We start from the raw sequence: 25,043 nt of genomic DNA on the forward strand, positions 1-25,043 counted from the left end.
GCGGTGAATAAAAACTTGTTCCTCTGGGAAAATCCTAGTATAATTGGGTTCATATTAAAGCTTGAGTTATACTCTTTCAGGTAAGATGAATGATTTGGAGAATTTCCTACTTTTTAGATTTTGCCTTGTTTTGGCTCAATTGTACATCGTTCAAAATTCTGACCCATATATATATATATATATATATATATATATATATATTTCTTATTTTCGAACTTTGGACAACATTATTTTATTTCTACATATAACAAAGAAGTATAAAGATAACCCAACATGTATTTTATCTGTTAAAAATGTAAACTTTTATACAAAGTTTTGATTGATCTTTGTTTCTCCTGTTTTGATTTACGCTGACAGCACATTTCTACATTCCATTCCTCTACCTTCTCAATTTCTATTCTTTACGAATGTTTTATTTCTTTTCTCTTGAAATGAACAATGTCTCCTGTTGAGAATATCTAAGCAAACGACCCAGAGCAAGAGCAATACTTGATATGCCTTGTCAAACATAAATAAAATTACTTCAATTGTATGTTACTTCAAATCAACCAAGTCAGATTAGTGTAACAGAATAATATCTACAGAGCAATCAATATATACATTGGAAGTTATGACGATTTCTTTTCATAGATTCGTTTTTGTGATAATGTTGATTCTATTGATAGCAAATTACACTTCACTGACAAACATCATCGAATGTTATGATTGCAAATGTGTATAATCTATCGTATTTTCTGTTTTTTTTTTCTCCTGGCATTAATTGACCTCAGTAAAAGGTTTGGGAGATGTGTCCTTCTTAGACAAAAAAGAAATTTCTCAGGCTTTCACAATGTTTTGTTTTGTTTGTTTGTTTGTTTGTTTGTTTGTTTGGTAATGATTCTCCTTTTGATGACTTCATATATATTCTTATCAGTGATTGTTACGTGGATATCGTGTTATTGCAACTGATCGATACATTACCCTCATCGCCATCAATAAAAGGCGTTTATTTAGTGTTTCGAGTAACAGCCGAAATACGAATTACAATCATAATGATGATAATGATGATGATGATGATACTACTACTACTACTACTACTAATAATAATAATGATAATAATAATCAGTGATAATGATAATATTAGTAATAACAAATCCTGATTGCCAGATGCTCATCCAGCAAAAAGCAGGTTACAGGTTCCATCCCACCCAAATATTTATGCCCATGATTTTATATCTCTTTTATTCTTTTTTTTTACGTCGGCAAATTACGATGGCTATTTACCAATCAGTAGCATCAATACAAGATTAAATGTAATCACCTCCCTGATGTAATCAAGAAACTCATTCCTTTTTCTTACCTTTGATAGAGCGTCAGATATGTCGATAAAAGAATCACCTTCTTTAGCGTAGCTGACCGCAAACCCCCCTTTGCTGATGTTCTGTCGTACTCCTACAACAAAGTATTGGGAGCCGAGGTCAACGAGAAGCATCATGGTTTTCATTGCTGCGATGGTGTTAAAGTGAGTACATGAAATCCCTGGGGACATGGGAACGGGATCACACTGTTCGTTTATCCGGGGAGTGTAGAAGGAGTAGTTGCTATTCTGGCACGAAAAGGTAGTTGCGTTACGGACATAGCCAGCCTTTGGCACAAATCCGCGACAGTGGGGTCCTGCAGGTAGAGAGAAAGGTACAGACAGATGGAGGGGGGGGGGGGGTAGTATAGGGAAGGAGGGAAAGGAAAGGGATGGTGGAAGCAAAGAAAAAAAAAGGGGGGGAGACGAACCGAATGAGAAATTATATAGGGATAACGGTGCGTGCACATTGAAAGGTCTTTCGTCTATTTGTGTTTGTATAATTAGGCATTGCATTACCAACTTTTTTGTCTCATTTCAAAGCAAAAAAAAAAAAAATGTGACCCGCTACAATAAAGGGATCCGAAATTTGGGGGAGGTTGACGTTCTGAAAATGGCATTACATTATTTCTATACTCTTCAGCTTCTTTTGCAAACAGGACACGACTCATGAAATCACTCGATTGCGGAGATATTGATGATTTTAAGAGAGCATGTCGAGTGGTCTACAAAATCGGCATTTCAAGAAAACCGCCTTAAAAGTTTTCCATCGGACGCAATCGCGATCAATGGGAGATAAGACAGTTTTCACCTGTTGATGATAGAAGGTCTGCTCCTAGTAAGAAACCGAGGCGATGTTCATTCAAGCTTAGCTCCAGTGGTCTGCGCACGACCTACTGTATTAGTAACCAAGATGCCCTGCACTCACCAAAATTATCACTTCCTTGTTGCTATGGGCGGAGTCTATCTGCGGCGCGAAATCCAAATCTTCAGAATGTTCATGCTCCGTAAACTCGGAAAATCATGGCCCCCAAAACGCTAATTTCGTGCCTTTTCTTTGATCATTTACCTTCTAAATTTCGGCAGATGATAGATGAAGCATTAGACTAGAAAATTATGTGAAAAACAGAAAGTCCATGGTTTCGTCGCTCAGCCGTCAGCGACTTTTCGATCCTTTTGACATGGGCTCACAAATATTGAAAAAAAAATGCATTTTTTTTAAATAACTCGGGCTATTATGCAGTCAATAATGGTTTTCGCAAGAAGTGTATCACGCGGTGTAAGACACCAATAATTTCCTCCCGGTTATTATCTGAGGGTCGGAGGAACCGCGGGTGGGGGGGGGGGGGGAGGGGGGATCGGGCCCCTCACAAAACTCGGAAGTGCCCAACACTTTTGAAAACGTGGCTCCATAACAACAGCTCATTCTAGCAATGGGACCTATTCTAACGACAATCATACAGTCGGAAAGATGTCAAAGTTCATTTGTTTTGTTGTCTAAAATGTATCATTCAATTTTACGTGAGACAGTGAGATACATACTGGATTCTGTCTTCTTCTTTTTTTCTTTGGCCAAAGAGCAATCACAAATGAGATGTACGATTGCCATTACTTTCGGTAATGTTTTCTTTTCTTTTCTTTTTCCAAATTGCGTTCCCATTTCTGCTATCTCCTATACCCTATTCAGAACTCGGAAAGACAGCAGAAATAACCACATCGGCGTCATTTCATTTGCACCAACTTATGTCAGTGCACATGCTACGTTTGAGGAGAAAACAGATTGAATTGACAAAATTGATGAATTTGCAAGAAAATAGGTTTCCTTCCCCCTCCCCCCCCCAAAAAAAAAAAAAAAAATCGCAATTTCTAGAGAAGTAGGAGTGATAACTTCCGTAATTGAATGCCAATTCAAGAGACAGTTTTGAAGTTATTAAAGGGATAGTGTGGTTTTGGTTGATATGGAGGATCCAGATTTCAACGGAGCATGGGGAAGTAGCCCCGGATGAAACCACTTTAAGTTTGGCTAATACGCGGGCAATATAATGCATGAAAATTTATCCATTTTGAAGTCACGATGTATATCATTTTGAAAAAAAAAACAAATAAACGTCCCTAAATGGGATTATGTGCTTTTTAGGTATTGTGATACAGTCAAAATAACGAATCTGGCATTTATTCGGATACCAAGGATACGTACGTTACTCATAATAATTTTGCCTTTGCATCAGGTTTACATTTTGGAGAAAAAATCTTTTCAGTATGAAAAGAAGACAAGTAGACGTGTGGACAGTCGCTTTACGGTTGACCGTTTTTAATTGCAACTCTTTTGATACGTGGATGACAAACGGCATATTTCCTTGGAAGACACGTTGACAGGCTAAATCTCACGCTAACAACCTATCGAGCGATAAGCAATCTCGTGTGCTATAGGCCCTATACCTATGTGGAAAACTTTTTTTTTAATCATGAATTCAGACCCCAAAGACTGATAATGTAGCCCCGACCCTATCTCGAGTGAGTCAGCTGGAAGAGTCGGGTTCGATCAAGAGGACAGGGCGAAGAACAAGCAGCCATTCGTCAAACCAAGCCCTAAGCCCAAATCGGATTCACCCACGTAGGCAGGGGCGGATCCAGGAATTCTGGAAAGGGGGGGGGGGGCGTGACTAATACAATGTATTTCTGGTGGCACTTCCGGGTTTCATTTCCTTTTTTCCTTTTTATTTCTTTTATTTTTCACGAAAAAATAAAGGGGGGGGGGGCGTGCGCCGGTTTCGCTTCCCTCTGGATCCGCCACTGCGTAGGCGTGCTTGTATGAATTCAATCTTGCTGCTGCTGCCTCCTACACCGCATATATAATCCACAATTTACGGCGAGACAATCGCAGTACCGTGTACTCAATTCACGATTTCCCCTTGCTAGGCAACGAGATACCTGACAAGGTCGATCCTACTTTTTCGTGAGGCTTAACGGACTACCTGATAAAGAGCCATTCAGGCAATTAAAAAAAAAATCAAAAAAAAAATTCTTTGAAACTTTCATGCCATGTAAAGGATTAAAAGACTTGCCCTTTGAATGATTTTACGATCCTTTCACTTTCAAATTCCAGTTCCAGTTCAATTTCAAGTCAAATCTATTTCGTTGTGTCTTTGTAGTATCCTCCCAATTTTGTTAACGTCACATGTATAATTTTAGCACTATTGTCTATATGTTCTGCCCTGAATTTCTTATCACGAGTTGTGGGTGATAACTAGGCGTAAATTCCTCATAAATGTATTTGGACTTAGCGCGCAGTGGATTGTAGTCACCGAGGGTACTTCCATATTTTGCTAATAACTGTATAGCATACGTCTTCAGCTTGCCTTTTTGCTGTTAATAGCAAGTATACTTGCTCTTAAAGCACAATTATAGTAATTGCAGCTGATATCGGATTATGGTTATCCCTTTATAATATCCCCCATCTTGAAGACCTCTTTCCTCCCAATGAAGGGAGGACATTTTAGATTTAATTAAACTAAATTGAATTGAATTAAATGGAATGGAATGGAATGGATTGGAATTGCATTGACATAATCTTGACATGACTATAGAACCTATAGGGTCTACATAAGGCTATAAACTTTGATACCTTGCTCACTCACCTGTTATGAGCCTAATGTAAGTGAATAAACACGTGGGCCTCATTTCTTTAAATTCTAATTGTAAGGTGAAATCACGTAGGATGAACGCTGTTGATGTGATGAAAACCATGCCAAGTGTTCCGGGAAGTAAGATAAACTTCTGTCAGAGAAAAGTCGAGAAGCAATTGTAAGCACATATGCTGACATGAAAAATGAAATTACCTTGGTACTTCAACACTGTGCAAGTGACACACACACACACACACACACATGAAAAAGCAAAAACAAAACAACTATTACAAAACTTATAACAAACATTAAATTCTTTTCAGTTTTGGCCAACAACTAAGATAAAGGGCATGGGCAACAAACGATTAAAAAGGAGAAAAACATGTTTAAGTCAACAAAGGTGGGAATCTTGGTACATTCATGACACTTGCCATTTCATCAAGAGCTGGTATCTAGCGACCATTTTATGGAATAGAACCTAGATACCTGCTCACAACTTTTTATGTTATCTTTACTTTAAGATCATAAATATAGCATATGAGTGTACATAATATTATATGTGTATAGATATATACCCATACTAATGAGTTTATACATTTATTTCCTCTTCGGTAATGTTTGTCACTATTGTTTGTGTTCTATTAAACTCTGTTGTTTATTCTGTTATCACCCTCCCAATTTCATAAAACTTTATCAAGCAAGCGAGAAGCACTAGTTGGCCTTTGTACATAATGCTACTCATTATCACTCAGTTGCAATTACAGTGTTATTCAATCTCTTGATTCGTGTATTTATAATATATATATGCTTACGTTGATAAGAATAAATAAGAAAGTACCTGGACATCTAGTTTACCTTTTCGACAGATCTGTGGGGCGCCTTGAATCCCTTCAGGGATCGAGCGTCATTAAACCGCAGTGTGAACGGAGTCTCTTTGCAGTCCAGAGGGCTTTGTAGAAACACGCCGTAAACAGCCTCTGCTCGTCTCATGTAAACCTTTTCACCACAATGAAATCAAGTAACTGGGCAAGCGCCGATTTACTCATTTTTCTTTGCTTTACAATAACAAAAACAGACATATGCCAAGCCATCAACAGTGTTTGAAAGCTACGAATTTACATATTTGTATATCAAAAATTATTCAATATAATGACAATCATGGTTGAGGTGATTTCATTCAGATCATTATCATGCATGAGGCAAATTCAAAATAAACATTCTCTGGTCGATTATGGCTCTTTTCGGGTATTTTCATTAGTCTTCGGCAAATGGCAGTTATGGAATCGTCCATGCTGACGCTTTATTGATGTTAAGCTATCAAATAGTATTTAATAGATTCCCGAACATGCGCATAATGCAGTGCACTTTCACAGGGTGGTACATTCCTTCTTGCAGCTGCAGTGGATCGGTTCGTGGCAAGACTTTGATACCTTTGCATGCCAGTCTTGCCCGGGTATGGGCAATTACCCCCTGGGCAATAACCAATGGTCATGGTTCCCATCATGTGACTTATATGAAATGTATAACCTCAAGAAGAGACTGCACTTAATATTCACTACTGCTAGCTGCACTTGCTGCTTTGACAAAGTCTTGGTCTATGGCCGACTGAAGAGGGGCATCGTGTTGTCCTTCATCGTGTCTGTAAATAGCGTTGTGCCTAGTTTCAGCCCTTTTTTTAAACAAGCGTTGTGTACTGCACATCTCCTAGAGGTTCAATCTTTGTAGGTTTAAGAGACTGTTTTTTCAATGATGAATCTTTTATAAAGGACCAGCAGATATTTGAGTGTCCTCTGGGAAGGGTTCTTCATCACTCGAAACATCCTTATTGATGGTCGGGCATCCAGTATAATGTTTGCCTATTAGTACACTCCAAGTTTTTGGTCATGATAAAGATGATCAGTATCGCCAACCACTTTCGTGTCCTCTTATCGCCTGCTGTTCAATCTCTATAGTGATCCTGGCTACTATTCTAGCCCTACTCTCTAAAAAAAAATCGAGTGAAAATATTCACTCTTAAAGGAGTGAATACAAAAAAGAGTGAATTTAGAGTGAAATTGGAGTGAATTCTGAGTGAAAATGTTCATTTTCACTCGTTTTAGAGTGACGTCAGGCATCACTCCAAAATCTTTGAGTGATCCCTGAGGTCACTCAAAAATGAGTGAAAATGAACATTTTCACTCAGAATTCACTCCAATTTCACTCTAAATTCACTCTTTTTTGTATTCACTCCTTTAAGAGTGAATATTTTCACTCGATTTTTTTTTAGAGAGTATCATTATCCAGCGTCTGAGTGATCTAGGGTTTCCTGTCAGTCCAATATTCTTTTATCATTATCATTGTTTCGTTTAGGACATTAGGGAGCTTTAGATTTTGACGCGCGAACATTCTGAGACGACGCTTGCGCTGGACGTTCTCCTCTCCCCTGCGTCCTGTAGAAAAATAGCTTTAGATTACGCTGGGACGCAACGTACAAAAAAATAAAATGGCGCCCCCATATGATCGGTGCATGAAGTAGCTCTCTACGTTGCAAACTGTGCGGACGTAAAAAAAGCCCAGTAAGCGTAGTGAAAAACTATTAAGGCGACGCAAGCTAAAAATAGATCGACTTGACGTGCGCTTCTGCGCATGCTCAGAACATGTTTTTTCCCCTCTGAACGTCCACGCGTCAAAAATCTAAAGCTCCCTATTGGTCAACTGCCAGACTTGAATTCTGCCAGGACATCTGATTGCTTGTCAGTAAGGTTCACAGAAAGCCACAGGTAAACGTGACCTGTGAGTGTAATCTTAGGCGAACATGCAAGGCATGTTTTGTGTCAGGGATTGTGTAGAACTCAACATTTCTTTTGTAGAGTGATCGGTTATTATACCATTAAGATAACATTCAGTAATGTACCCTAGCGTAGTCACAGATTTGATAAAAGTCCAAAGCTATCTATCAATTTAAATTCAATATTTCTTTATATTGCATATGTATTTGCAAGTACCATTCCCTATAAGTTGTATACCCCTTGCAATCTTACATCATAAAAATTCAGAAATGATGATTATCTTTCCCTGTAATGATTCTTCGAGTGTTTTCTATCAAATATTTGATATGAATATCATTAATTTGAAGTTCACGTGTAGGTATACTATATGTGACGTCACATATTTCAAGTCACGTCACGTCACGTCAAGTCAAGTCATCAGAAGTTAAATTATCAAGCCTGCTAGAAGCTGTATTGTTTTCATCTGCCATATTATGTATACGGCATATTGCTTTGATGTGTGCGTGATGGTGTGCAAGCAATATAATGCACCATCAGGGATGCATGTATTAGTATACCAAGGGCCTAAGTTGTAGCACTGTCCTAATGCACGCAATGTTGCCATGGTTGATACATAATCAGCGGAAACAGAGTTGACCATTATCATGTAAGTTTTTGCTCTCTGTATATTTCGTAACTTCGTTGATCGTCAAATTGTTATTAGGATCGCGAAAGGCTTTAGGCACACGAGACAGGTTGGTCGTTTCAATCTATTTACAATCCATCAGTAGAGTCTATGCCATCTTGGGAGGTATAGTTCTGGATCTGTTTACAACCAATGAGTATAAATATTTCTTTTTCTGGAGTGAACGAGTCAATGTTATAGAATTGTCAATTGCGTGATTATGTTCTCGCCATGCTGTTATGCGCGTGTCGCCGCCTTCTTTTCCTTACTCCGAACTCAAATGCTTTATGCAAATTTGAACGGTCTAAATGAATGGCAGAAGTACTATTGTGTCACCGATCTGCAAAATTGAATTAAAAAAACACAGAAATTGAATAAATTCTTCATGGTACCAATTTTACGCAGCTCCCAATGACCCAATTTTAAAATTCGACAACAAAATAATGTAAGGATATTACAGCATAAACGTGCTTATTATCAATTTCTTATGTTGCTGTTAATTTCACCAGTACTTCATCATCGAGATTATCATACTAGATCATTTGTTCTTCTTACCTTAAATAACGGACGCGAATAAGTCTTAATCAGAAGATAAGCTCTAACGTTGTACCTCGAATAACAGGACGCCTCGTAGCAGGACACCGTTTTTGAAAACCTCTGATCTATTATTTTGTAGCCCGTCATATTACTGTCAAAGATGTCTTTTCCCAGTATCTTCCAGGTTGCTTCGCCTGCAATGAATACTTGATATCGAAGAGAAAGATAGACTGTGTTTACTGACCTGAAGAAAACGTTTGACCATTAGGATTAACACGGTTGATTCTAATACGGGTATTGTAGTATTTTATATTCATTATCATTGTTATCTCCACCAAGGAAGGAGGTTATGTTGTTTTCATCGGCGTTAGTTTGTTTGTTTGTCTGTCTGTTATGCAGAAATCAGGGGCCGCGGAACCAGTGGGGGGGGGGGGGCTGCAGCCTCCCACATATTTGGATCGTGAAAAAAAAAGAGAAAAAAACAAAGAAAGGAGAAAAATCGGGGAAAAAATTCACACTACCCGAATTTCTCACATAAAGTGTTCTTCAGATCGCGTTATCTTGATTTTAAAAACGCAAAAGCTCCGTCGAGCGGAAGGGGGTATCCCCCTCCCACACCCTCCCCTCATACCTCATTAGACTCTGTACATACACACAGATGATACACACGCGGAATAAGAGCTAAATGCCGTGATTTTGCTATTAACACTTTCCTGAAGAAAAGTCCAAATTATTTCCATTAATATATTTTTTTTGGGGGGGGGGTGGGGGAGCTGGAAAAAATTCCAAGTATTGCACCAAAAGTTTGCACCAGATCGCTGAATTTCAGGTCTGAAAATGTAAAATCACCTTCGTGTGGGAGGAGAAATATCCCTTTTGCGGTACACCCTCGTGTGCATGACCTTTATGCAACTCCTCCCCCCCCCCCCCCCCCCACTGCGCAGCCCCCCCCCACACACACACACGCTGATAAACGTTCCGCGGCCCCTGAAATTACTTTAACAGTTGAGAACAGATTTAAATTGAACTTACATACAGGAAGTGTTAATAACGTTTTAAGGCATCAAATTTTGACAAGGTTTATGACAATCTTTAAAAATGTGAGTCGGTTTAACCAAATTACTATTGTGGTCCATTATAGAAAATCCTTATCTATGACTTTTATGGGCTTTGAGCAGGGCGGTACATTTGAGTTTCACTGCTTCCAGAGTATTAACGATCTTACCAATGCTTACGGCACAGACATCATCTTTCAGTGTCTGGCTTTATGTCGACACACCGCAGTACACGTTTCAAGTAAGAATTTGATATCGTTTGTGTATTAATAATGTTATCGTCACTTCACATCTCTGCGACGATATATCTTAAGAAAGTAAAACTCAATTATTTGAAAAGTGTATTCATGCTTGGATGTCAAAAATAATTTGACTCTAAATGCTGAAAAGACTGAATTTATTGATGGGCTCAATGACACATAGTGGCCTCAATGCGTGAATCCTAACTGATCAAGTCTTACTGTATAGCAGCTCGCATTGCTTTAATATTGTAGACCGATTAATTAAATGGCATAGAAATATAAAATACTATATCCTTAAGAAGGTTAGTAAGATAATGTCTCTGTGTCAATGAAAAAATGCACATTTTGTTAAAATGCTCTGGTCTACAAACAAACCCACACTTTTGCGCGCGCGCACACACAGACACACATACATGCAGGAGGAACAAAACTCACAGTCATGGGAACGGCACACGACTCCTGCCAACAAGTAGTTTCTAGCGCTGCTTAAGTCACGTCCTGCAGTAGAATTCGAATTGTCGACATAACTGTCGCACGCTGCCAGACTGGTCTCGTTGCCCACGCAGCGGAAGTGCATGATGGAGGGTGCACTTGATTGACTATAGATGCGCCCATCTAGACTATAGACGTCATGGGCGCCTGGAAACCCGAGCTGTCTGCAAAGCACGGACGCCTGGTAGATATTCCACCACTGGCCACTCAGTGGAAGCCAAGAAATGCCTTGACGAACGACTAGTACCGTACCATCGCTGTTGCTATGGAGACCGTGCAATTTTGCACCCTGCTCTCCTTCCTCGGGTTCAACATGATCTTTGGTGTTGATACCTTAAAGGGTGTGTACAGTTCTGGTCGAGGTGAAGATTTTGCTTTTAACATTTTGTGAGATATTCAGAAACTACTCTGTGAGATGTCAAAGAGCATGCGGTTCTAAGGGGTATCAAAAGTTTATTCGATGAAATTCGGTTTTGAAATGGCTGAGATATCCAAAAACAAGGTGAAACAAAGATATACTAATAAAGTTGGGGCATGTCGCCTTTTATTATTAGTACTTTTTTGGATATCTCAGCCATTTGAAAACCAATTTTCATCAAATAAACGTTGAATCCTTCTTAAAATTACATGCTCTTTCATATTTCATAAGAGGCTTTTCATTATCTCACTTAGGAATGTTCAAAACATGAATCCCTACCTCAACCAGTACTGTACAGTCCCTTTAAGCAATATTCCCGCCAGACACAAAAAGAACATTTGAATTACGTAAACTGTGTATCAATATACACATATGAAATAGGGCCTGTATAGTTTGTATATCATGTAATCTATGCAGTTGGGAGACACTGCATATCCAAAATTTAAACACAGAATGTCAATTCATGTTTATTATTTCTTCCTATCTTTCCAACAGTGCATAAAGACGAGATTAGAATTAAAAACAAATAATAGAAGCAATCATTCAACCACAGTTGATAATATTTCCATCTTGTGGATGAATTGGAACTTTCGAGACCTGAAAAGACTTCACACTTCAGTAGATGCAGACAAATAGAAATTGTAATTTAGTGCCAAAAAAAAAAAATAGGAGTAATGGTTTTTTATCGTATTAGCTTGCGCTTCACCAATGCGCTTCGAACAAGTGGATCATTTATTATGTATGCATGTAGGTTCCCTTAAAAATTGTATTTGCTTTGAAAGGCATAAAAATATGAAATGGAGCGAATTGTCTGCTACTCGCTCAACAGTAGACAGTTTGGCACTACCGGCGTAGCTTATACACGAAAGTGAGTGCAACTGAGAGATCAATGAATAATTAAATGATGCTCACAAGAGTGTCCCCGGATTGTTTCAACACAAGTTGAACCTTCAGGGCAGGGTGCCGACAGGCAATCTGTATACACGTGGAAAAATATAGTAAATATAAGAGGGAAGGCACGCGATATGAAGAAGTTAACCAAGCGTAGCTCCATTATTTCACAGCATACCTGCTTACTTTACAATTTGAATTCAATCATATCGTTCAATGAAAACAGGTCAATTTGGGTTTATTTTTGCACACTTCTATGTGGCTGAAATAATGCCGCACGCACTGACGTCGGGCACAAAATCACACATATCAAACAATATACACTTGACGAAGTATTGAACTTGGAATTCGATGTGATAAGATCAATTAAATGTAAAAAAAAAATAATTATCGCATTAGCAATACTACCAACAACAACGGTGACTGATAGAACTTTCAAAACAAGTACGCATACACCCATGGATGCTCCTACCTTGTTGGACACACCGTCTCTTCAAGACAAAAAATTTCCGATTGCCATCGAAATAGAATCGTTGGCGGTCAAGCACGTGCTTCGGGATTCCTAACTGCTCAACATCACCTTCGTCGCAGATCGGAGAATTGTGGTAAGTTGCGGAAGAGTGAGCCACATTTACCACCGGCCCTTGACATGGCAGAACGGTTAAGAAGGTTATCAGCAAAGGAATAACGAAAAGTAACAAAAGCGAGAATATCCAATCAGGACGAGCATGGAAAATAAGCGAAGCAAAACTATCACGGTGCATAAGAAAAAATTAACCCATCCACTTAAAGAAAATGACCTGAACGCTCACTGCACTGATCACATGTTAAGCTACACTTCTGCTGAATATACATTCTAAATATGTGGTTACAAGGTATGTCTTGGTTTGTGGTGTGTGTGTATGTGTGCATTAGATTGTGACAAAGAGAATCTGATCGATAAAAACCACAACAACAAGAACAACAATTTTCCGCTGTCACATTAGAATACATCTAGTTGGGTGTACTTTTCCTGAAAGTGCAATTTGATACTTAACTATGATTTGCCAAGAGACTTTCTGTGTATTCTACTTTTAAGAGAGAGAGAGAGAGAGAGAGAGAGAGAGAGAAAAGGGGTCATTTTAGTAATTTCGTCGTCTAGCAGTCTAGTGCCAGGTCAAATTTTACATCGGTCACAATGAAAATAAGACAGCAACTTTACCGTATCATGACTTCAATCAACCAGTGAAAGAATCATCATACGTTTTCCCTTCATGTCAAAAGAAAGATTTGTGTGGGTTTTTTTTTTCACAGCATACACATTGTGAATGAAACTGTTACCGTCTTGACGATTTCATTTTCTCTTTATTTCTAAATAGACTATGCCCATGGAACAGACTCTTTTCACTCTTAAAAAAAGATATCTACATTATTTTTCTGCAACGTCGTCGTCCATCCTTGGCAGTGTGTTGGAAATGGATCGAAAAATGACCATCCGTATCGAAGTCTTTTTTTTTTTTTTACATAGTAAGGGAAAAAGCATCTGTATGTCTTTTACAGTCAAAACGTTAAAAAAAAGTCATGAGATTTATTCGTCTTTTCACTGTCTTATCAAATAAAGCTTCATGAGCTCTGTTTCAAGAAAATAAAAATTGACTGTAAGCTGCGATATTAATGGAACACAATCATTAAGTAATGTTTGGGGAAAATCGAACAATCGATCCAAAGTTACGAATTCTTGCAGTTTCGGCGCCGCCCTTGCTTGAGAAGACTGCTAAATTTTATGGCGTCATTTTGTTGACAGCAATATCAAGAAAATAATCTAAGGAGAATTCCGCTAAATTTCATATTTCATGAGAATTTTACATTCCATCTACTTATTATCGACATAATTAGAGATGGTACTAGTAATATGTTGCTTTCTGAAAGAGTCAAGTTGTTTGTCATTATTGTTCAAAGTGAAAATATTATTTTTTCTTTAAAGTTTCTTTATATTGTCCATAATGACGTCATGAAGTTAATAGGTTTACATATCCACTGATAACGGCACCAAAACTTTACAGATTCATAACTCTTTAATCGCTTCCCGGATTATCCCAATATTTTCACAGATAATTATGTTCCAGTAGTATTTCTGGTATCATTCAATCCACATTTATACAGCAGTTTCGTAAAAAGGTGACCAAAGTTCAAAAGTCAGCTATGTCAAATTCATATGGTTTATTCTTGTGAAATGCTTACAATAATTAATCCGAACTAACTCATCAGCTTTAATTAGACACCTTGCTTGAGTCATCAATGTTACGGATCACAGAATCTTATACCCCTTTCAGTAACTCACAATTTTTTAGCCAGCCCCTGGCCCGAGCTAATTTGGCCCGCGCCAAGCAGTAAAAATTGCGTTCAGTAACATGGAGCAGGGCCGCGCTACTTTTACGATGGCCCATTCACGAACTCGGCCATGTAAGGGATAACTACCATGGTAACTGAACGTGCGCTCCGGCGGAGGGCACGGCTAGGTAATTGTGACCTTTGACCGTGCAATAAATTTTGGCCGAAGCCTGGCGCTGCTGTCGTTCTTAAACTCTTCGATCGGCACCTGCTTCAGCAGCGCCAAAATAGCCCACTCCTGGCGCGGGCAACTGGCCTTTTTCGAAGGTGAAGGGTACAAAACCTACCTTTTCCAAATTTTGGTTTGTACATGTATCCTTACAAATTGCATGAGAGTCATCAACTGCTTGAGAGTGATTTCTACAAGGAGTCCTGGGCAGGATTGACGGCGATGCAAATTTCCTGAGAAACCATGTTACTGGTGACGAAGCCGCATTTTCATAGACTTTGTAGACGGGAAAGTGAACACCCACTATGTCGTGAAGTACGCGGCTGCAGGCAATCAGCCAGTGTTCAATTGCAATGTAAAACACGAGCAGACAAAATGGAGTGTGTGGGCTGGCCTGTGTGGTAGTTGCGAAGTTTCAACAGAAAAAAATGAATGGTGGATTGTACTAAGACTTGATCAATGAGGACATTCTGCCCTAGCTGTAAGAAAACTTTGATAGACAGGATCGAGGAGTGTTCCGACACCTTTGGTGGTTACAGGATGGTGCTCCAGCTCACCATCTTCGAGTTGTCCGTGAGAGGCTGATAGAGGTATTTGTCCAACGCATAATAGCCCTCAATCATGAGGTGAAATGGCCTCCACGATCTCCTGACTTCACACCCTGTGACTTTTTCTTCTGGGGATACCTAAAATGCAGGGTATACACATCCCCACCACGTGATCTGGATGACACACATATTATTGTACGTATTTGGCATGAGATCGATGTTCTTCGTCATGATCCAAAACATATGGTTAGAAGAGCAGTGCGAGACATGCAGCGTCGTTCATAGCTTTTTGTCGACAGGGGAGGTGGACACGTCGAAGGTGTTATTGATGCATAAAAGGTAAGGGCTGAATGATGTAAAATGAATAAATAAATAAAATCAAATGTGCTTACCAGAGATTCTGAATTACAGTCACTTGCAAAATGTTAACAGAGAGGATAGCATTTCATTAAAAATTGGTGTGAGAAACAAACAAACGATGAAACCAAAAACTTACAGAAAAGTTGGTTTCGATTCGTACACACCAAAAAACTTGGAAAAAGTAGGTTTTGTACTCTTCACCTCCGAAGGATCCTAACTCTGTGATCCGTGACAATGGTGGCGCAGGCAAGGTGTCAAATTAAAGCTGATGGGCCCCTTTGAATTTTGGTAAACTTTTCAGAAAAATAAACCATGTATTCTTGACATAGCTGACCTTTAAACTTCGGTTACCTTTTCTTTTTTAGGAATACCCTGTATAATGGCTTTACGGATGCAGTTTCAAAACTTAAAGTGCCATCGAGTATTCATCGAATCATACTCACCTAACAATGTCAGCAATGCGAACCAATGAACCAAAGTTATCCTGATGAAAGGGTAAAAAAGTGATTAGTATTTTATTTGTTTTTCATCTAACATCAAGTTTTCTTTTTTTTTATATCGCTTTCTTCACTTTGCTAATGACTAGAAGGGAGCTACACGCAGATTCTCAGAACGCGTCACTAAGGAGGAAATTTCTTTTCATAATAGATCTTGGTCAGAGACTCTTAAGGCAAAGGAGATGAGAGAAATACTGGAATGGGAAGTTGTTGTTTTTTTTCTCTCTCTCCCTTTCCTCCTTTTTATACACTCATAACAACTGCAGTCTACGGCCAATGGCTGTGCTGGCGGAAAAATGGTTGCACTGTACATCTCCCAGAAATTTAGGTCTAATCACACAAAAACGTACACATCCCTCCATAAGGCGATTATATCCCAGAGATTTCACTTTCATATTATCGAAGAACGTATTGGGTAACCATGGTGACGATTTGCAAACTTCATCAGAGCTGAAACCCAAGAGGATCAGCAAAATTTGTAAGTCTTGTAATTGTCAAAAAGAAAATCATGCTATGTTTTTGACGAATCGATCTATAACCACTTTTTAATGTCAATCTGCGTGACAAAGGTAATTAGCTGTGTAATGTCTTCATATCATTATTCTCTAATCTATCGGTGCATTTTTTTTTTGGGGGGGGGGGGAGGATTGTTTCGATCAATAAATAATTCATACACACACTGTCACTTTTATTGTACATAAGAGAGACTACACAATCCTGTCACTTCGGCACCTCCATTGGCACATGGCATGATCGGCATCCCGGTATACTTTCCAAAGATCTGCGAATGGGGTTGCTGCAACAGTATAGACCTACCTATAGGTCCTAAATCTCTTTACGGCGTGAGGCTTGAAACGCTTTAGGACTCTAGCTCCGTAAAATCTTGCAAATTAACCATGGCAGTATCAAAATAACTTGAATGTAATGATGGTAACGTCTTTGTGCTTACCCGGAGATGGTCTTCATGTTAAAGTTATCTAAAGCAATCTTCAGCCCTTCCTCGAATTTCCAAGCATGTCTCTTCCGCTGGGTCAACAACAGCTGCGTGTTCAGTCTGCAATTGTTCCCCTGCAGTGTTCGAATCTCTTTACTATCGTCACAGAAATGGCTTTACAGCCCGTGTCTCAGTCACAACAGTCTGGCAAATTATGAAATCACTTAACGAAACCTGTCTAGACTATCATAGCTGCCGTTGAAGCAGGGTAACACACGCACGCACGTATAAAAATCAGAAATAAAAACAAAATAATAATCTCTTCCCAAGCAATCTCTAGCAATCTTCAGCCCTTCCTCAAATTTCCTAGCATGTCTCTTCCTCTAAGTCAACAGGAGTCTCTATCAAAATACAATCACCCAGCGCTCAACAAAACCTGCCTAGATTATCATAGCTACCGTTGAAACACACACGCACACACGCATAAAAATAAGAAATAATAACAAAAACAATAATTAATTGCCAACAAATGTCACGTACTGCTCTGGTAGCCAGTGCGACACAAAACTCATTACTGAATGCAAAATCTGCACCGATTAGTAGCAGGTTGTACGATCTATCCCTGGATAAAAGATAAATAATAAATAGAGTTTATCAGTCGGTGTAACGATATAGCTTTTTAGGCAAGCCTATAAAATAAAGTAAGAAAATAGACCCTTGGAGTTATACCTTCTATGGCAACAGATGTGCAGGGAGCAACGAAAATGGTTAAAGAACGCAATTAAAGGGGTCATTTCAAGGGAACGCGAGGGCGGCGTATACACCAAAGTAAAGACCCATTATGGTGAGTCCTTGAACCGTTTATTGATAACCAATAGTAAATCGGGGCATGATGATAGTTTGGATAAATACCACACAACTAATCAGAAGCTGCCAGAGATTCATGACAAGGAAGTTTTGGAGAAGGTAGAGCGCCGCTCTCGTGTTAGATGGCCAATGAATGTCTGATGTGCGTGAATGGACTTATTTTGACAATGATGCTGCTGATGCTCTGAAGTAAATCTCAACTGAAATGTTCTCAGGATGATCTTGACAATCATCTTTGAGCGAGGGGTTCGAGGCGTAGCCATGGAGTACGCCCCCCCTCCCCCGACTTCCCTGATGACCGGTTCAGCGAGACACCACCTTCATTTGAGGAAGTCAGTAAGAGACATTGTACGGATTGCGACGAACGCCTCGTCCCCTGGTCAGAATGGACTGCCGTACAAGATGTACAAACAATTCCCTCGACTGCTTCGTCTAATTTGGAGTTGGATACAGGGTATGTGGAGGACAAAACGGATTCCAATACTATGGAGAGTGGCAGGGGGCGTCTAATTCCCACGTCTTTATCTGCGAAAGAGAAAGTGATCACAGGTTTCGTGCAATCTCTCTACTAAACATTGAAGCCAAGATGTTTTTCGCTGTCTATGCAAAACGCTTGGAGAAGGTACATGTGAGCGAATGACAATTTGGACACATTCAGGGGTTTGGAAGCATATCATCTCTACTTTATGGGAAGTGATAAAGGACGCTAAGAGGAACCAGAAAAGCCATGTAAATATCTGGTTGGACCTCGCCAACGCATATGGTTCAGTGCCCCACGGAGCGATTGTTTTCGCCTTGAAGTGGTATCACCAACCCGATGAGATAGTGACTCTGATTGATAACTACAACCAGGGCCTCTATCAAAGGGCTTTTTACACTTGTAAATTTTTTTGCTTAGCCCCGGACCAACGGTGGGGCTAAGGGGGGGGGGGGGGGCTTAGCCACACCGTTGGTACGGGACTATCCTTAGCCCACTTTCTGTTTACACTCGTTTTTGCCAAAGTGGGCTAGCCCCACCGATAGTACGGTACTATCTGGCCCTGCAAAATAGCAGGGGTCAGAACCGCAATTGCGGTGCCAAGGAAGCGAGTGTAAGCAGAACGAAAAAATAATCCTGGGCTAAGCGACGGAGACGAAGTCCGACCCTCACTGACCAATCAGAAACGAGGAAATCAAGTGCTGCCGGTGCGTGCGTGTACGTGTACAGTACACAGCGTAATTATGAATATTCATGTGGTTTGGAAAGTCCGGGGCTAAGAAATACGAGTGTAAAAAGGTCAGTTTTCTCCTTAGCCCCGGACAAGAGATAGTACGGGACTAATTGGCGAGTGTAAAAAGCTGAAAAAATTGGTACGGGACTAACGATAGTCCTGGGTCAGAGAAAGTCCGGGGTTAAGAAACACAAGTGTAAAAAGCCCTTTAGTGTTGTAGGTTGGAATTCAGACTGGCAGAAATTCTCCGTAGGAATTTTCATGGGTTGTACCTTGTCACCAATTATCTTCGTCACCATCAACTTACTCAACTCCTAAAGGAGTAAATGGACGACGTCACGATAGTCAACACTTCAGTACGAAGCGCAGAGGGAGTGTTGATCAAGGTAAGTGACTTCAAACAGTGGAGTAGGATGAGGATAAAACCTGCCAAGTTGAGATCACTGGTCCTGGAGAGGAGAAATATGGATGGTCAATCTATCCCGTACAAAACAAGCCTGTGAAATTTCTTGGGAGGATGATTGATAATTCACTCGGCGACAATGCGGCATGTCTGGACGCCTCACAGATTTTGTTTAAGTGGTTAGAGAAAGTAGATGAGTCCGCTGTGACAGGAGTGATGAAGTACTGGATCTTCAATTTCATCATTCTACCCCGTTTACAATGAAAACTTAAGATTTACTACTTTCCCATCTCATCCGTGGAAATAATGAGAGTCAGGGTGACGAAACAGCTTCACAGATGGCTGGGTTTAAGTAAGAACATTACCGACATTGCTCTGTACTGCCATCAGTCGGTATTTCGTCTTCCAGTCGAGAGCGTCGTTTCTACTTTCACGAAGACATGTGTGAACACCCAACTACAACTGCGACACAGCAAGGACGATGTTAGGGTAGTATTCGTCGCACTTCTAGATGCAGTCCGACTGGCATTGTGTCTCCCAGTTCAGTGTCATGGCGATGCGCATTCATCGTATGTGCGTGTGTGTGTGTATGTGTGTGTGTGTGTGTGTGTGTGTGTGTGTGTGTGTGTGTGTGAGGGCATGGGGATGGGAGGGTGGGTGGTATTTATAGTTGAATACATAAACAGACACACAGACAAACAGACACAAATATATTCATATCATGCCGGTAAACAGTATGTAGGGTTCGGTCCCAAAACGAGTTAACTCCATTTTCTTCAAGTTGAAATATTTTCCATGAAAGCTCCCGAAAGATAAAGAAAATAGTAAGAAACTGATATATTTAATCCAAACTTGAAGCACATTCCTCATTATGTTACAAAATAATGGTTGTATCACGAGAAAGCTTTTATCTTACTCTACTTTGATGGTGACTTCAATCTGTGTTAATACAAATGTGACCAAACTCTCAATGTATGTACACAGACACAGACACACACAGACACACCCTCACACAAACACACACACACACACACACACACACACATACACAGAGAAATGAAGAAATAAACTGGTAATGCATTTTTGCCAATAAAGAATGAGTTTATTCGACTCAAATTTTCAGCGGCTCTGCCTTCTTTAAGACTCATGAAGAAGGCTGAGGCCGCTGAAAATTTGAGTCGAATAAACTTATTCTTTATTGTTAAAAATGCATTACCAGTTTTTTTTGTGTATATATACATATGTATACAGTGTATATATATATATATATATATATATATGTATATATATATATATATATATTGAAACAAAAAATGGGAAAACTGACCAGAAACAAATGATAAATAGTGAAAAATTTGAGCAAAAAAAAATGGGTTTTCATCGGGATTCGAACCCGATACCTCCGGATTACCAGACCGGTGCTCTACCGACTGAGCTATTGAAAGCCCTGGTCAGAAGTTATAGTGTGTGTATGTGTGCCCACACACACACACACACACACACACACACACGCACACATTAACCTGACATAAACCCAAAGGATGTAAATAAACTTTGGAATAAATTTGTTTCTGGTCAGTTTTCCCTTTCTTTGTTTCAATAGTGGGACCCTCCACTTCCATCCTCATCCTTGGTTGACTTGTATTATACGCTTTAATATGTTATTATCAACAAAGATGTAATCGCATCTACTTCTCATTTTCATATTTATGTACCTTGTCAAATTATGTTCTGCAAGTATTACAAATATTTCTTTGTTTATTTGATGGAAGTAAAAATAAAGTTGAATTAAATTGAATTGAATTGAATTGAATATATATTACAAAAAATAAAAAGCTGCATCGCTTCGGTGATCCATTGACTCACATTTTCGGCGTCCTACGCCTTCTTCACCAGTCTTTATGGAAAAAAGTCATACTTTATCGGCCAAAAATGCATTACCAGTTTGTTTCTTTATTTCTTCGATCCCATCGCTGGCGCTGTTACAGTATGGTAACGGTGGTGCTGGCGTACTTCCGTATCCATGTAGACATCTATCTCAAAATTCACCGTACCAAATTGATCATATCAAGCAGAGTCTGAATTTCAGTTACATACAAACAATCAGACGTTTTGAAGCCGTAGTGCTAGATCTACAATCCATTTAGTTTTTGATAGTGGATTTCACCCCAATTTGCTGATCTTTCTATACTTTTCGCAGCTGTGAGCAAGATTGTTGCAATTTTTCTTTGATGTAATTTATCTCGTCACAATTGGAATTTGATTGGAGAATGTAAGGATTGAAATGCTATCAGAAAGAAATTTTGAGACGTGCTCGGTTTGTTCGGTTATTCCTGACTCTGCTAAAAATTTATATATATTTAGGCCTAGTTTTTTCTTTCTGCCAGGGTGTACACGGACTAGTATTCATGAGCGCCCTGTACTTCCTCCTCCTCATCATTATTATTTAACAATTATACCTAATTTAATAACAAAAATTCTCAGTAAAAACATGATTTATTTACCTCGTAACTTGCGCCGAATAAGACTTCAATACAGTGCACTCTAGTAATCTAGACCAGATGTGAAGTTCGCTCAATTCAATGGTCAATGGTAGACTACAACACAAAATGTATTCCGACGAATCCTGATTGCCAAGACTCGAATGGCGTTTTAAAAATGCGATTCTCAAAGAAAACTGCATCATAATACGGAAGAAACTGTAGTTCAGATTGATGAAGATAATAATGCACACAATATCTACCGGGAAAATTGACACTTTCCCTCCGAAATAAGAATGAAATTTAACCGAAATTTGGTGAGAAAAAGACAGTATCACGATCGTGTTCACAACGGAATTATCTTTCGAATGAGGTGTAAATATGCCAAACATAAGATTTTCTTCCGTATTAAGCTTTAAAAAGAACAGTGAGGGGTCTGTTCAACATGGTTTTTTTTTTTTGTTCTCTCAGAAAATGTTAACTTATTGTTCGCTTTGTCAAGTCTACCAGTTGCATCAAAATGCATACTCGGTTAAACACTCAGAAACTACTGTATATAATTTTTTGTATTGAATTGAAGACGGATATGATACATCTTTCCTTTCTTCTGCTAGTCTTAAACGCAAAAATCAATGAACAGGGAACACATGCAAGTGTTCTGTGTAATGCATTTATTGTCAGATATCTAGTGCCACCATATTGTAACGGCGACTTGTATTTGTCGAAGATGGGCTGAATATATTTCCTATTCTGTGAAAGTCCCAAAATAAAGTCCCGCTATATGTTGAAGTTTATTGTCAATGGATGCCGAAATTCAGGGAGAAATTACAGTCATCAGGCAGAAATCACGGTTAAAGAAGTTTATTATGGTGAATCACTCGAACACATTTACAGGGATGGATTTTGAGGATGTCTCGCCCGGCATGAGAGGTGCGATGCGGTGAAGGACTTATCTAACTAATACAATAAGCTATCAAGACTGGAGACTGTGTCTAGACTGGTTGACTCTTTATCTCTTTCGTTGGTTACTCTCTCGCTGTTCAAACACAGGTTTCACTCTTCTGTTGACAAATGTTTCACTCCATCTCCTCTCGATAACTTCTTTGAAGCAAGTGAGCAAAATAAGCATAAAGTCTGTCTTATTGTATATACCTCTTTCAAACAAGCTCCTCTTGTTCGAGAGAGATAGAGAGGACCAGTCATGAAGGTCACGAGAAAGATGTTTATCGCGCTGCGGAGTATATAGGAGAAGGACGTCTTTGAGCACATAGATAAAGAGCTCAAAGTCATAGGGAAGGAGAGGATACAAGGACAGGGGAAGGTCAACATTAGAAGCAAGCAGAAAGGGCTGCAGGACAGTGAGAGTTAAGGGCAAAGGGAGCAAGATGAAAAGGCTGAAGGACAGTGAGAGGTAAGGGCGAAGGGTAAGAGCAAGGACAAAGATGAACTTAGGAGAGCAAGGCAGGAGTTCTGAAAGACCAAGCAAAGTCAAATTGAGAAGGGACGGAGCGAAAGTACTGAAGTGAGAACAAGGTAAAAGCGAGGGAAGCACCGAAAGGACATGTGAAAGTCAGAAGAACAAGTGAGCACAAGGTCAAAATGGTAAGAGTATAGAACAGACTTGTGAAGGTCAGACGAACAAAGAGAAAATGAACAAAGAGAGAACTCCGCTGAATGCAAAGCAATTTGAGATTGGACTAACTAAACTAGTAATTTGCAATAGCGTTAGCGAGACATCCTTTACATAGACTAGTACAATAGCCATGAAAGCAATGAAAAACATGTAATGTTATAATACATAAGGTTACATCGAATATCTTAACGAAAATGCATGACAATATCATGAATACTAGACACCGCCACTCATAAGGATGATGAACATTTATAGTTTATGATGCATTCTACATATACCAAGGTGGCGAACACTGATGAGATTCTTAACCCAATGATTTAAGGATATAAAGGCATTATTTACCATTTGAAGATGAAACAAAAACCCAGCTATAGTGCTTCGAAATAGTCCTAAAATGTGAGTTAAGGATAGAAACTACCCATGCAAAAATGTTCAATCAAAACATGTCTAATCAAAACATTAGATTTTATTAAATATACAAATATATAAAAGAATTTTCTAAAGTAAACTGTTTACAACTATGATTTATTGAGAAAGATAGTGATATCTCCTTATATCTCAGGCTTTATTGCATTTTTTAATGGTAGGATGTTATGTGATACAACTGACCTAAACATATCCAGCAAAATAATATGTAATAACTCGAACTTTATTTTATCACTGTTCGAAATGGTAAACAATACCTTTAATCGTATGAAAATGTAATCCCGCTAGCCCACACACACACACACACACACACACACACACATGCACAAACAAAGGATTGGGAAACTTCAATAAGATGCCAATAAATGATCTATTGATACATAACAATTTTCTGTCGACAGTCATCATTCATATTTTATCACGACAGCCTGCGCTTGATATGCCAGCTATTCCGACTTTCGAGGCACTTCCTTGATAATCCCCCTTTCGTCTCCCCATTGACAGCAAATAGGCCTTTAGGGCTACATTTACAGTCTTGAATCGTTGCTTTCCTGTTTGTTTTGTATTTGATTATATATGTGGGTTTTCTTTTTGTCCCATCAGTCCTGTTTGAAGTTAGTTTTGTAAAGAAAGTTGACGTTTTTGGCTTGAAAATCAAATTCTTAAGTTTCTTATATCATAGGCAATGCGTTGAGTCTGGGTTTGCTTAGAATTTGTTGATTACTATTAAAAACAAGTAATTTTCATCTTGTAGGAAAGAAACATATACTCAAGTGTAATTTGAAATTTTCTCATAACATGTCGTATGGAAGAATAAAACCATAAATGAATGAATTGGATAAAATTTACTGAAATCAGTGAGTGTAGACGTAATGATCAAGAATGAAGGGTATAGATGAATATTGATAATACTCTTGGTCAATCACATTCCGCTTCAAGACACCCGGCTTGCTGTCAGCTGACCGCCGTGGTTTGGTCACCTGTTCACTAATAATAACAATACTGCCGCACTATTCTGAAATGATATGGAAAGAAAAACAAAAGCAGGATCTTTCGAGGAATACCTTAAATCAACCGAGACATTCACCATGAAATTTGTGTACCCTCAACTTTTCG

The 25,043-nt window shown here is 39.1% G+C and overlaps 1 non-coding gene across 1 annotated transcript; it reads right to left on the minus strand.

The window, feature by feature from the left end:
* Positions 1–20,760: 20,760 nt before the first annotated feature.
* On the minus strand, positions 20,761–20,834 carry Trnat-ggu (transfer RNA threonine (anticodon GGU)). Its single transcript has one exon. It is a non-coding gene; the product is annotated as a tRNA-Thr (tRNA).
* Positions 20,835–25,043: the final 4,209 nt, after the last annotated feature.

This window comes from Diadema antillarum, unplaced genomic scaffold, assembly GCF_040938485.1.
Source record: "Diadema antillarum isolate AM-2024a unplaced genomic scaffold, OU_Dant_1.0 seq00001196_RagTag, whole genome shotgun sequence".
Taxonomy (NCBI): Eukaryota; Metazoa; Echinodermata; class Echinoidea; order Diadematoida; family Diadematidae; genus Diadema; species Diadema antillarum.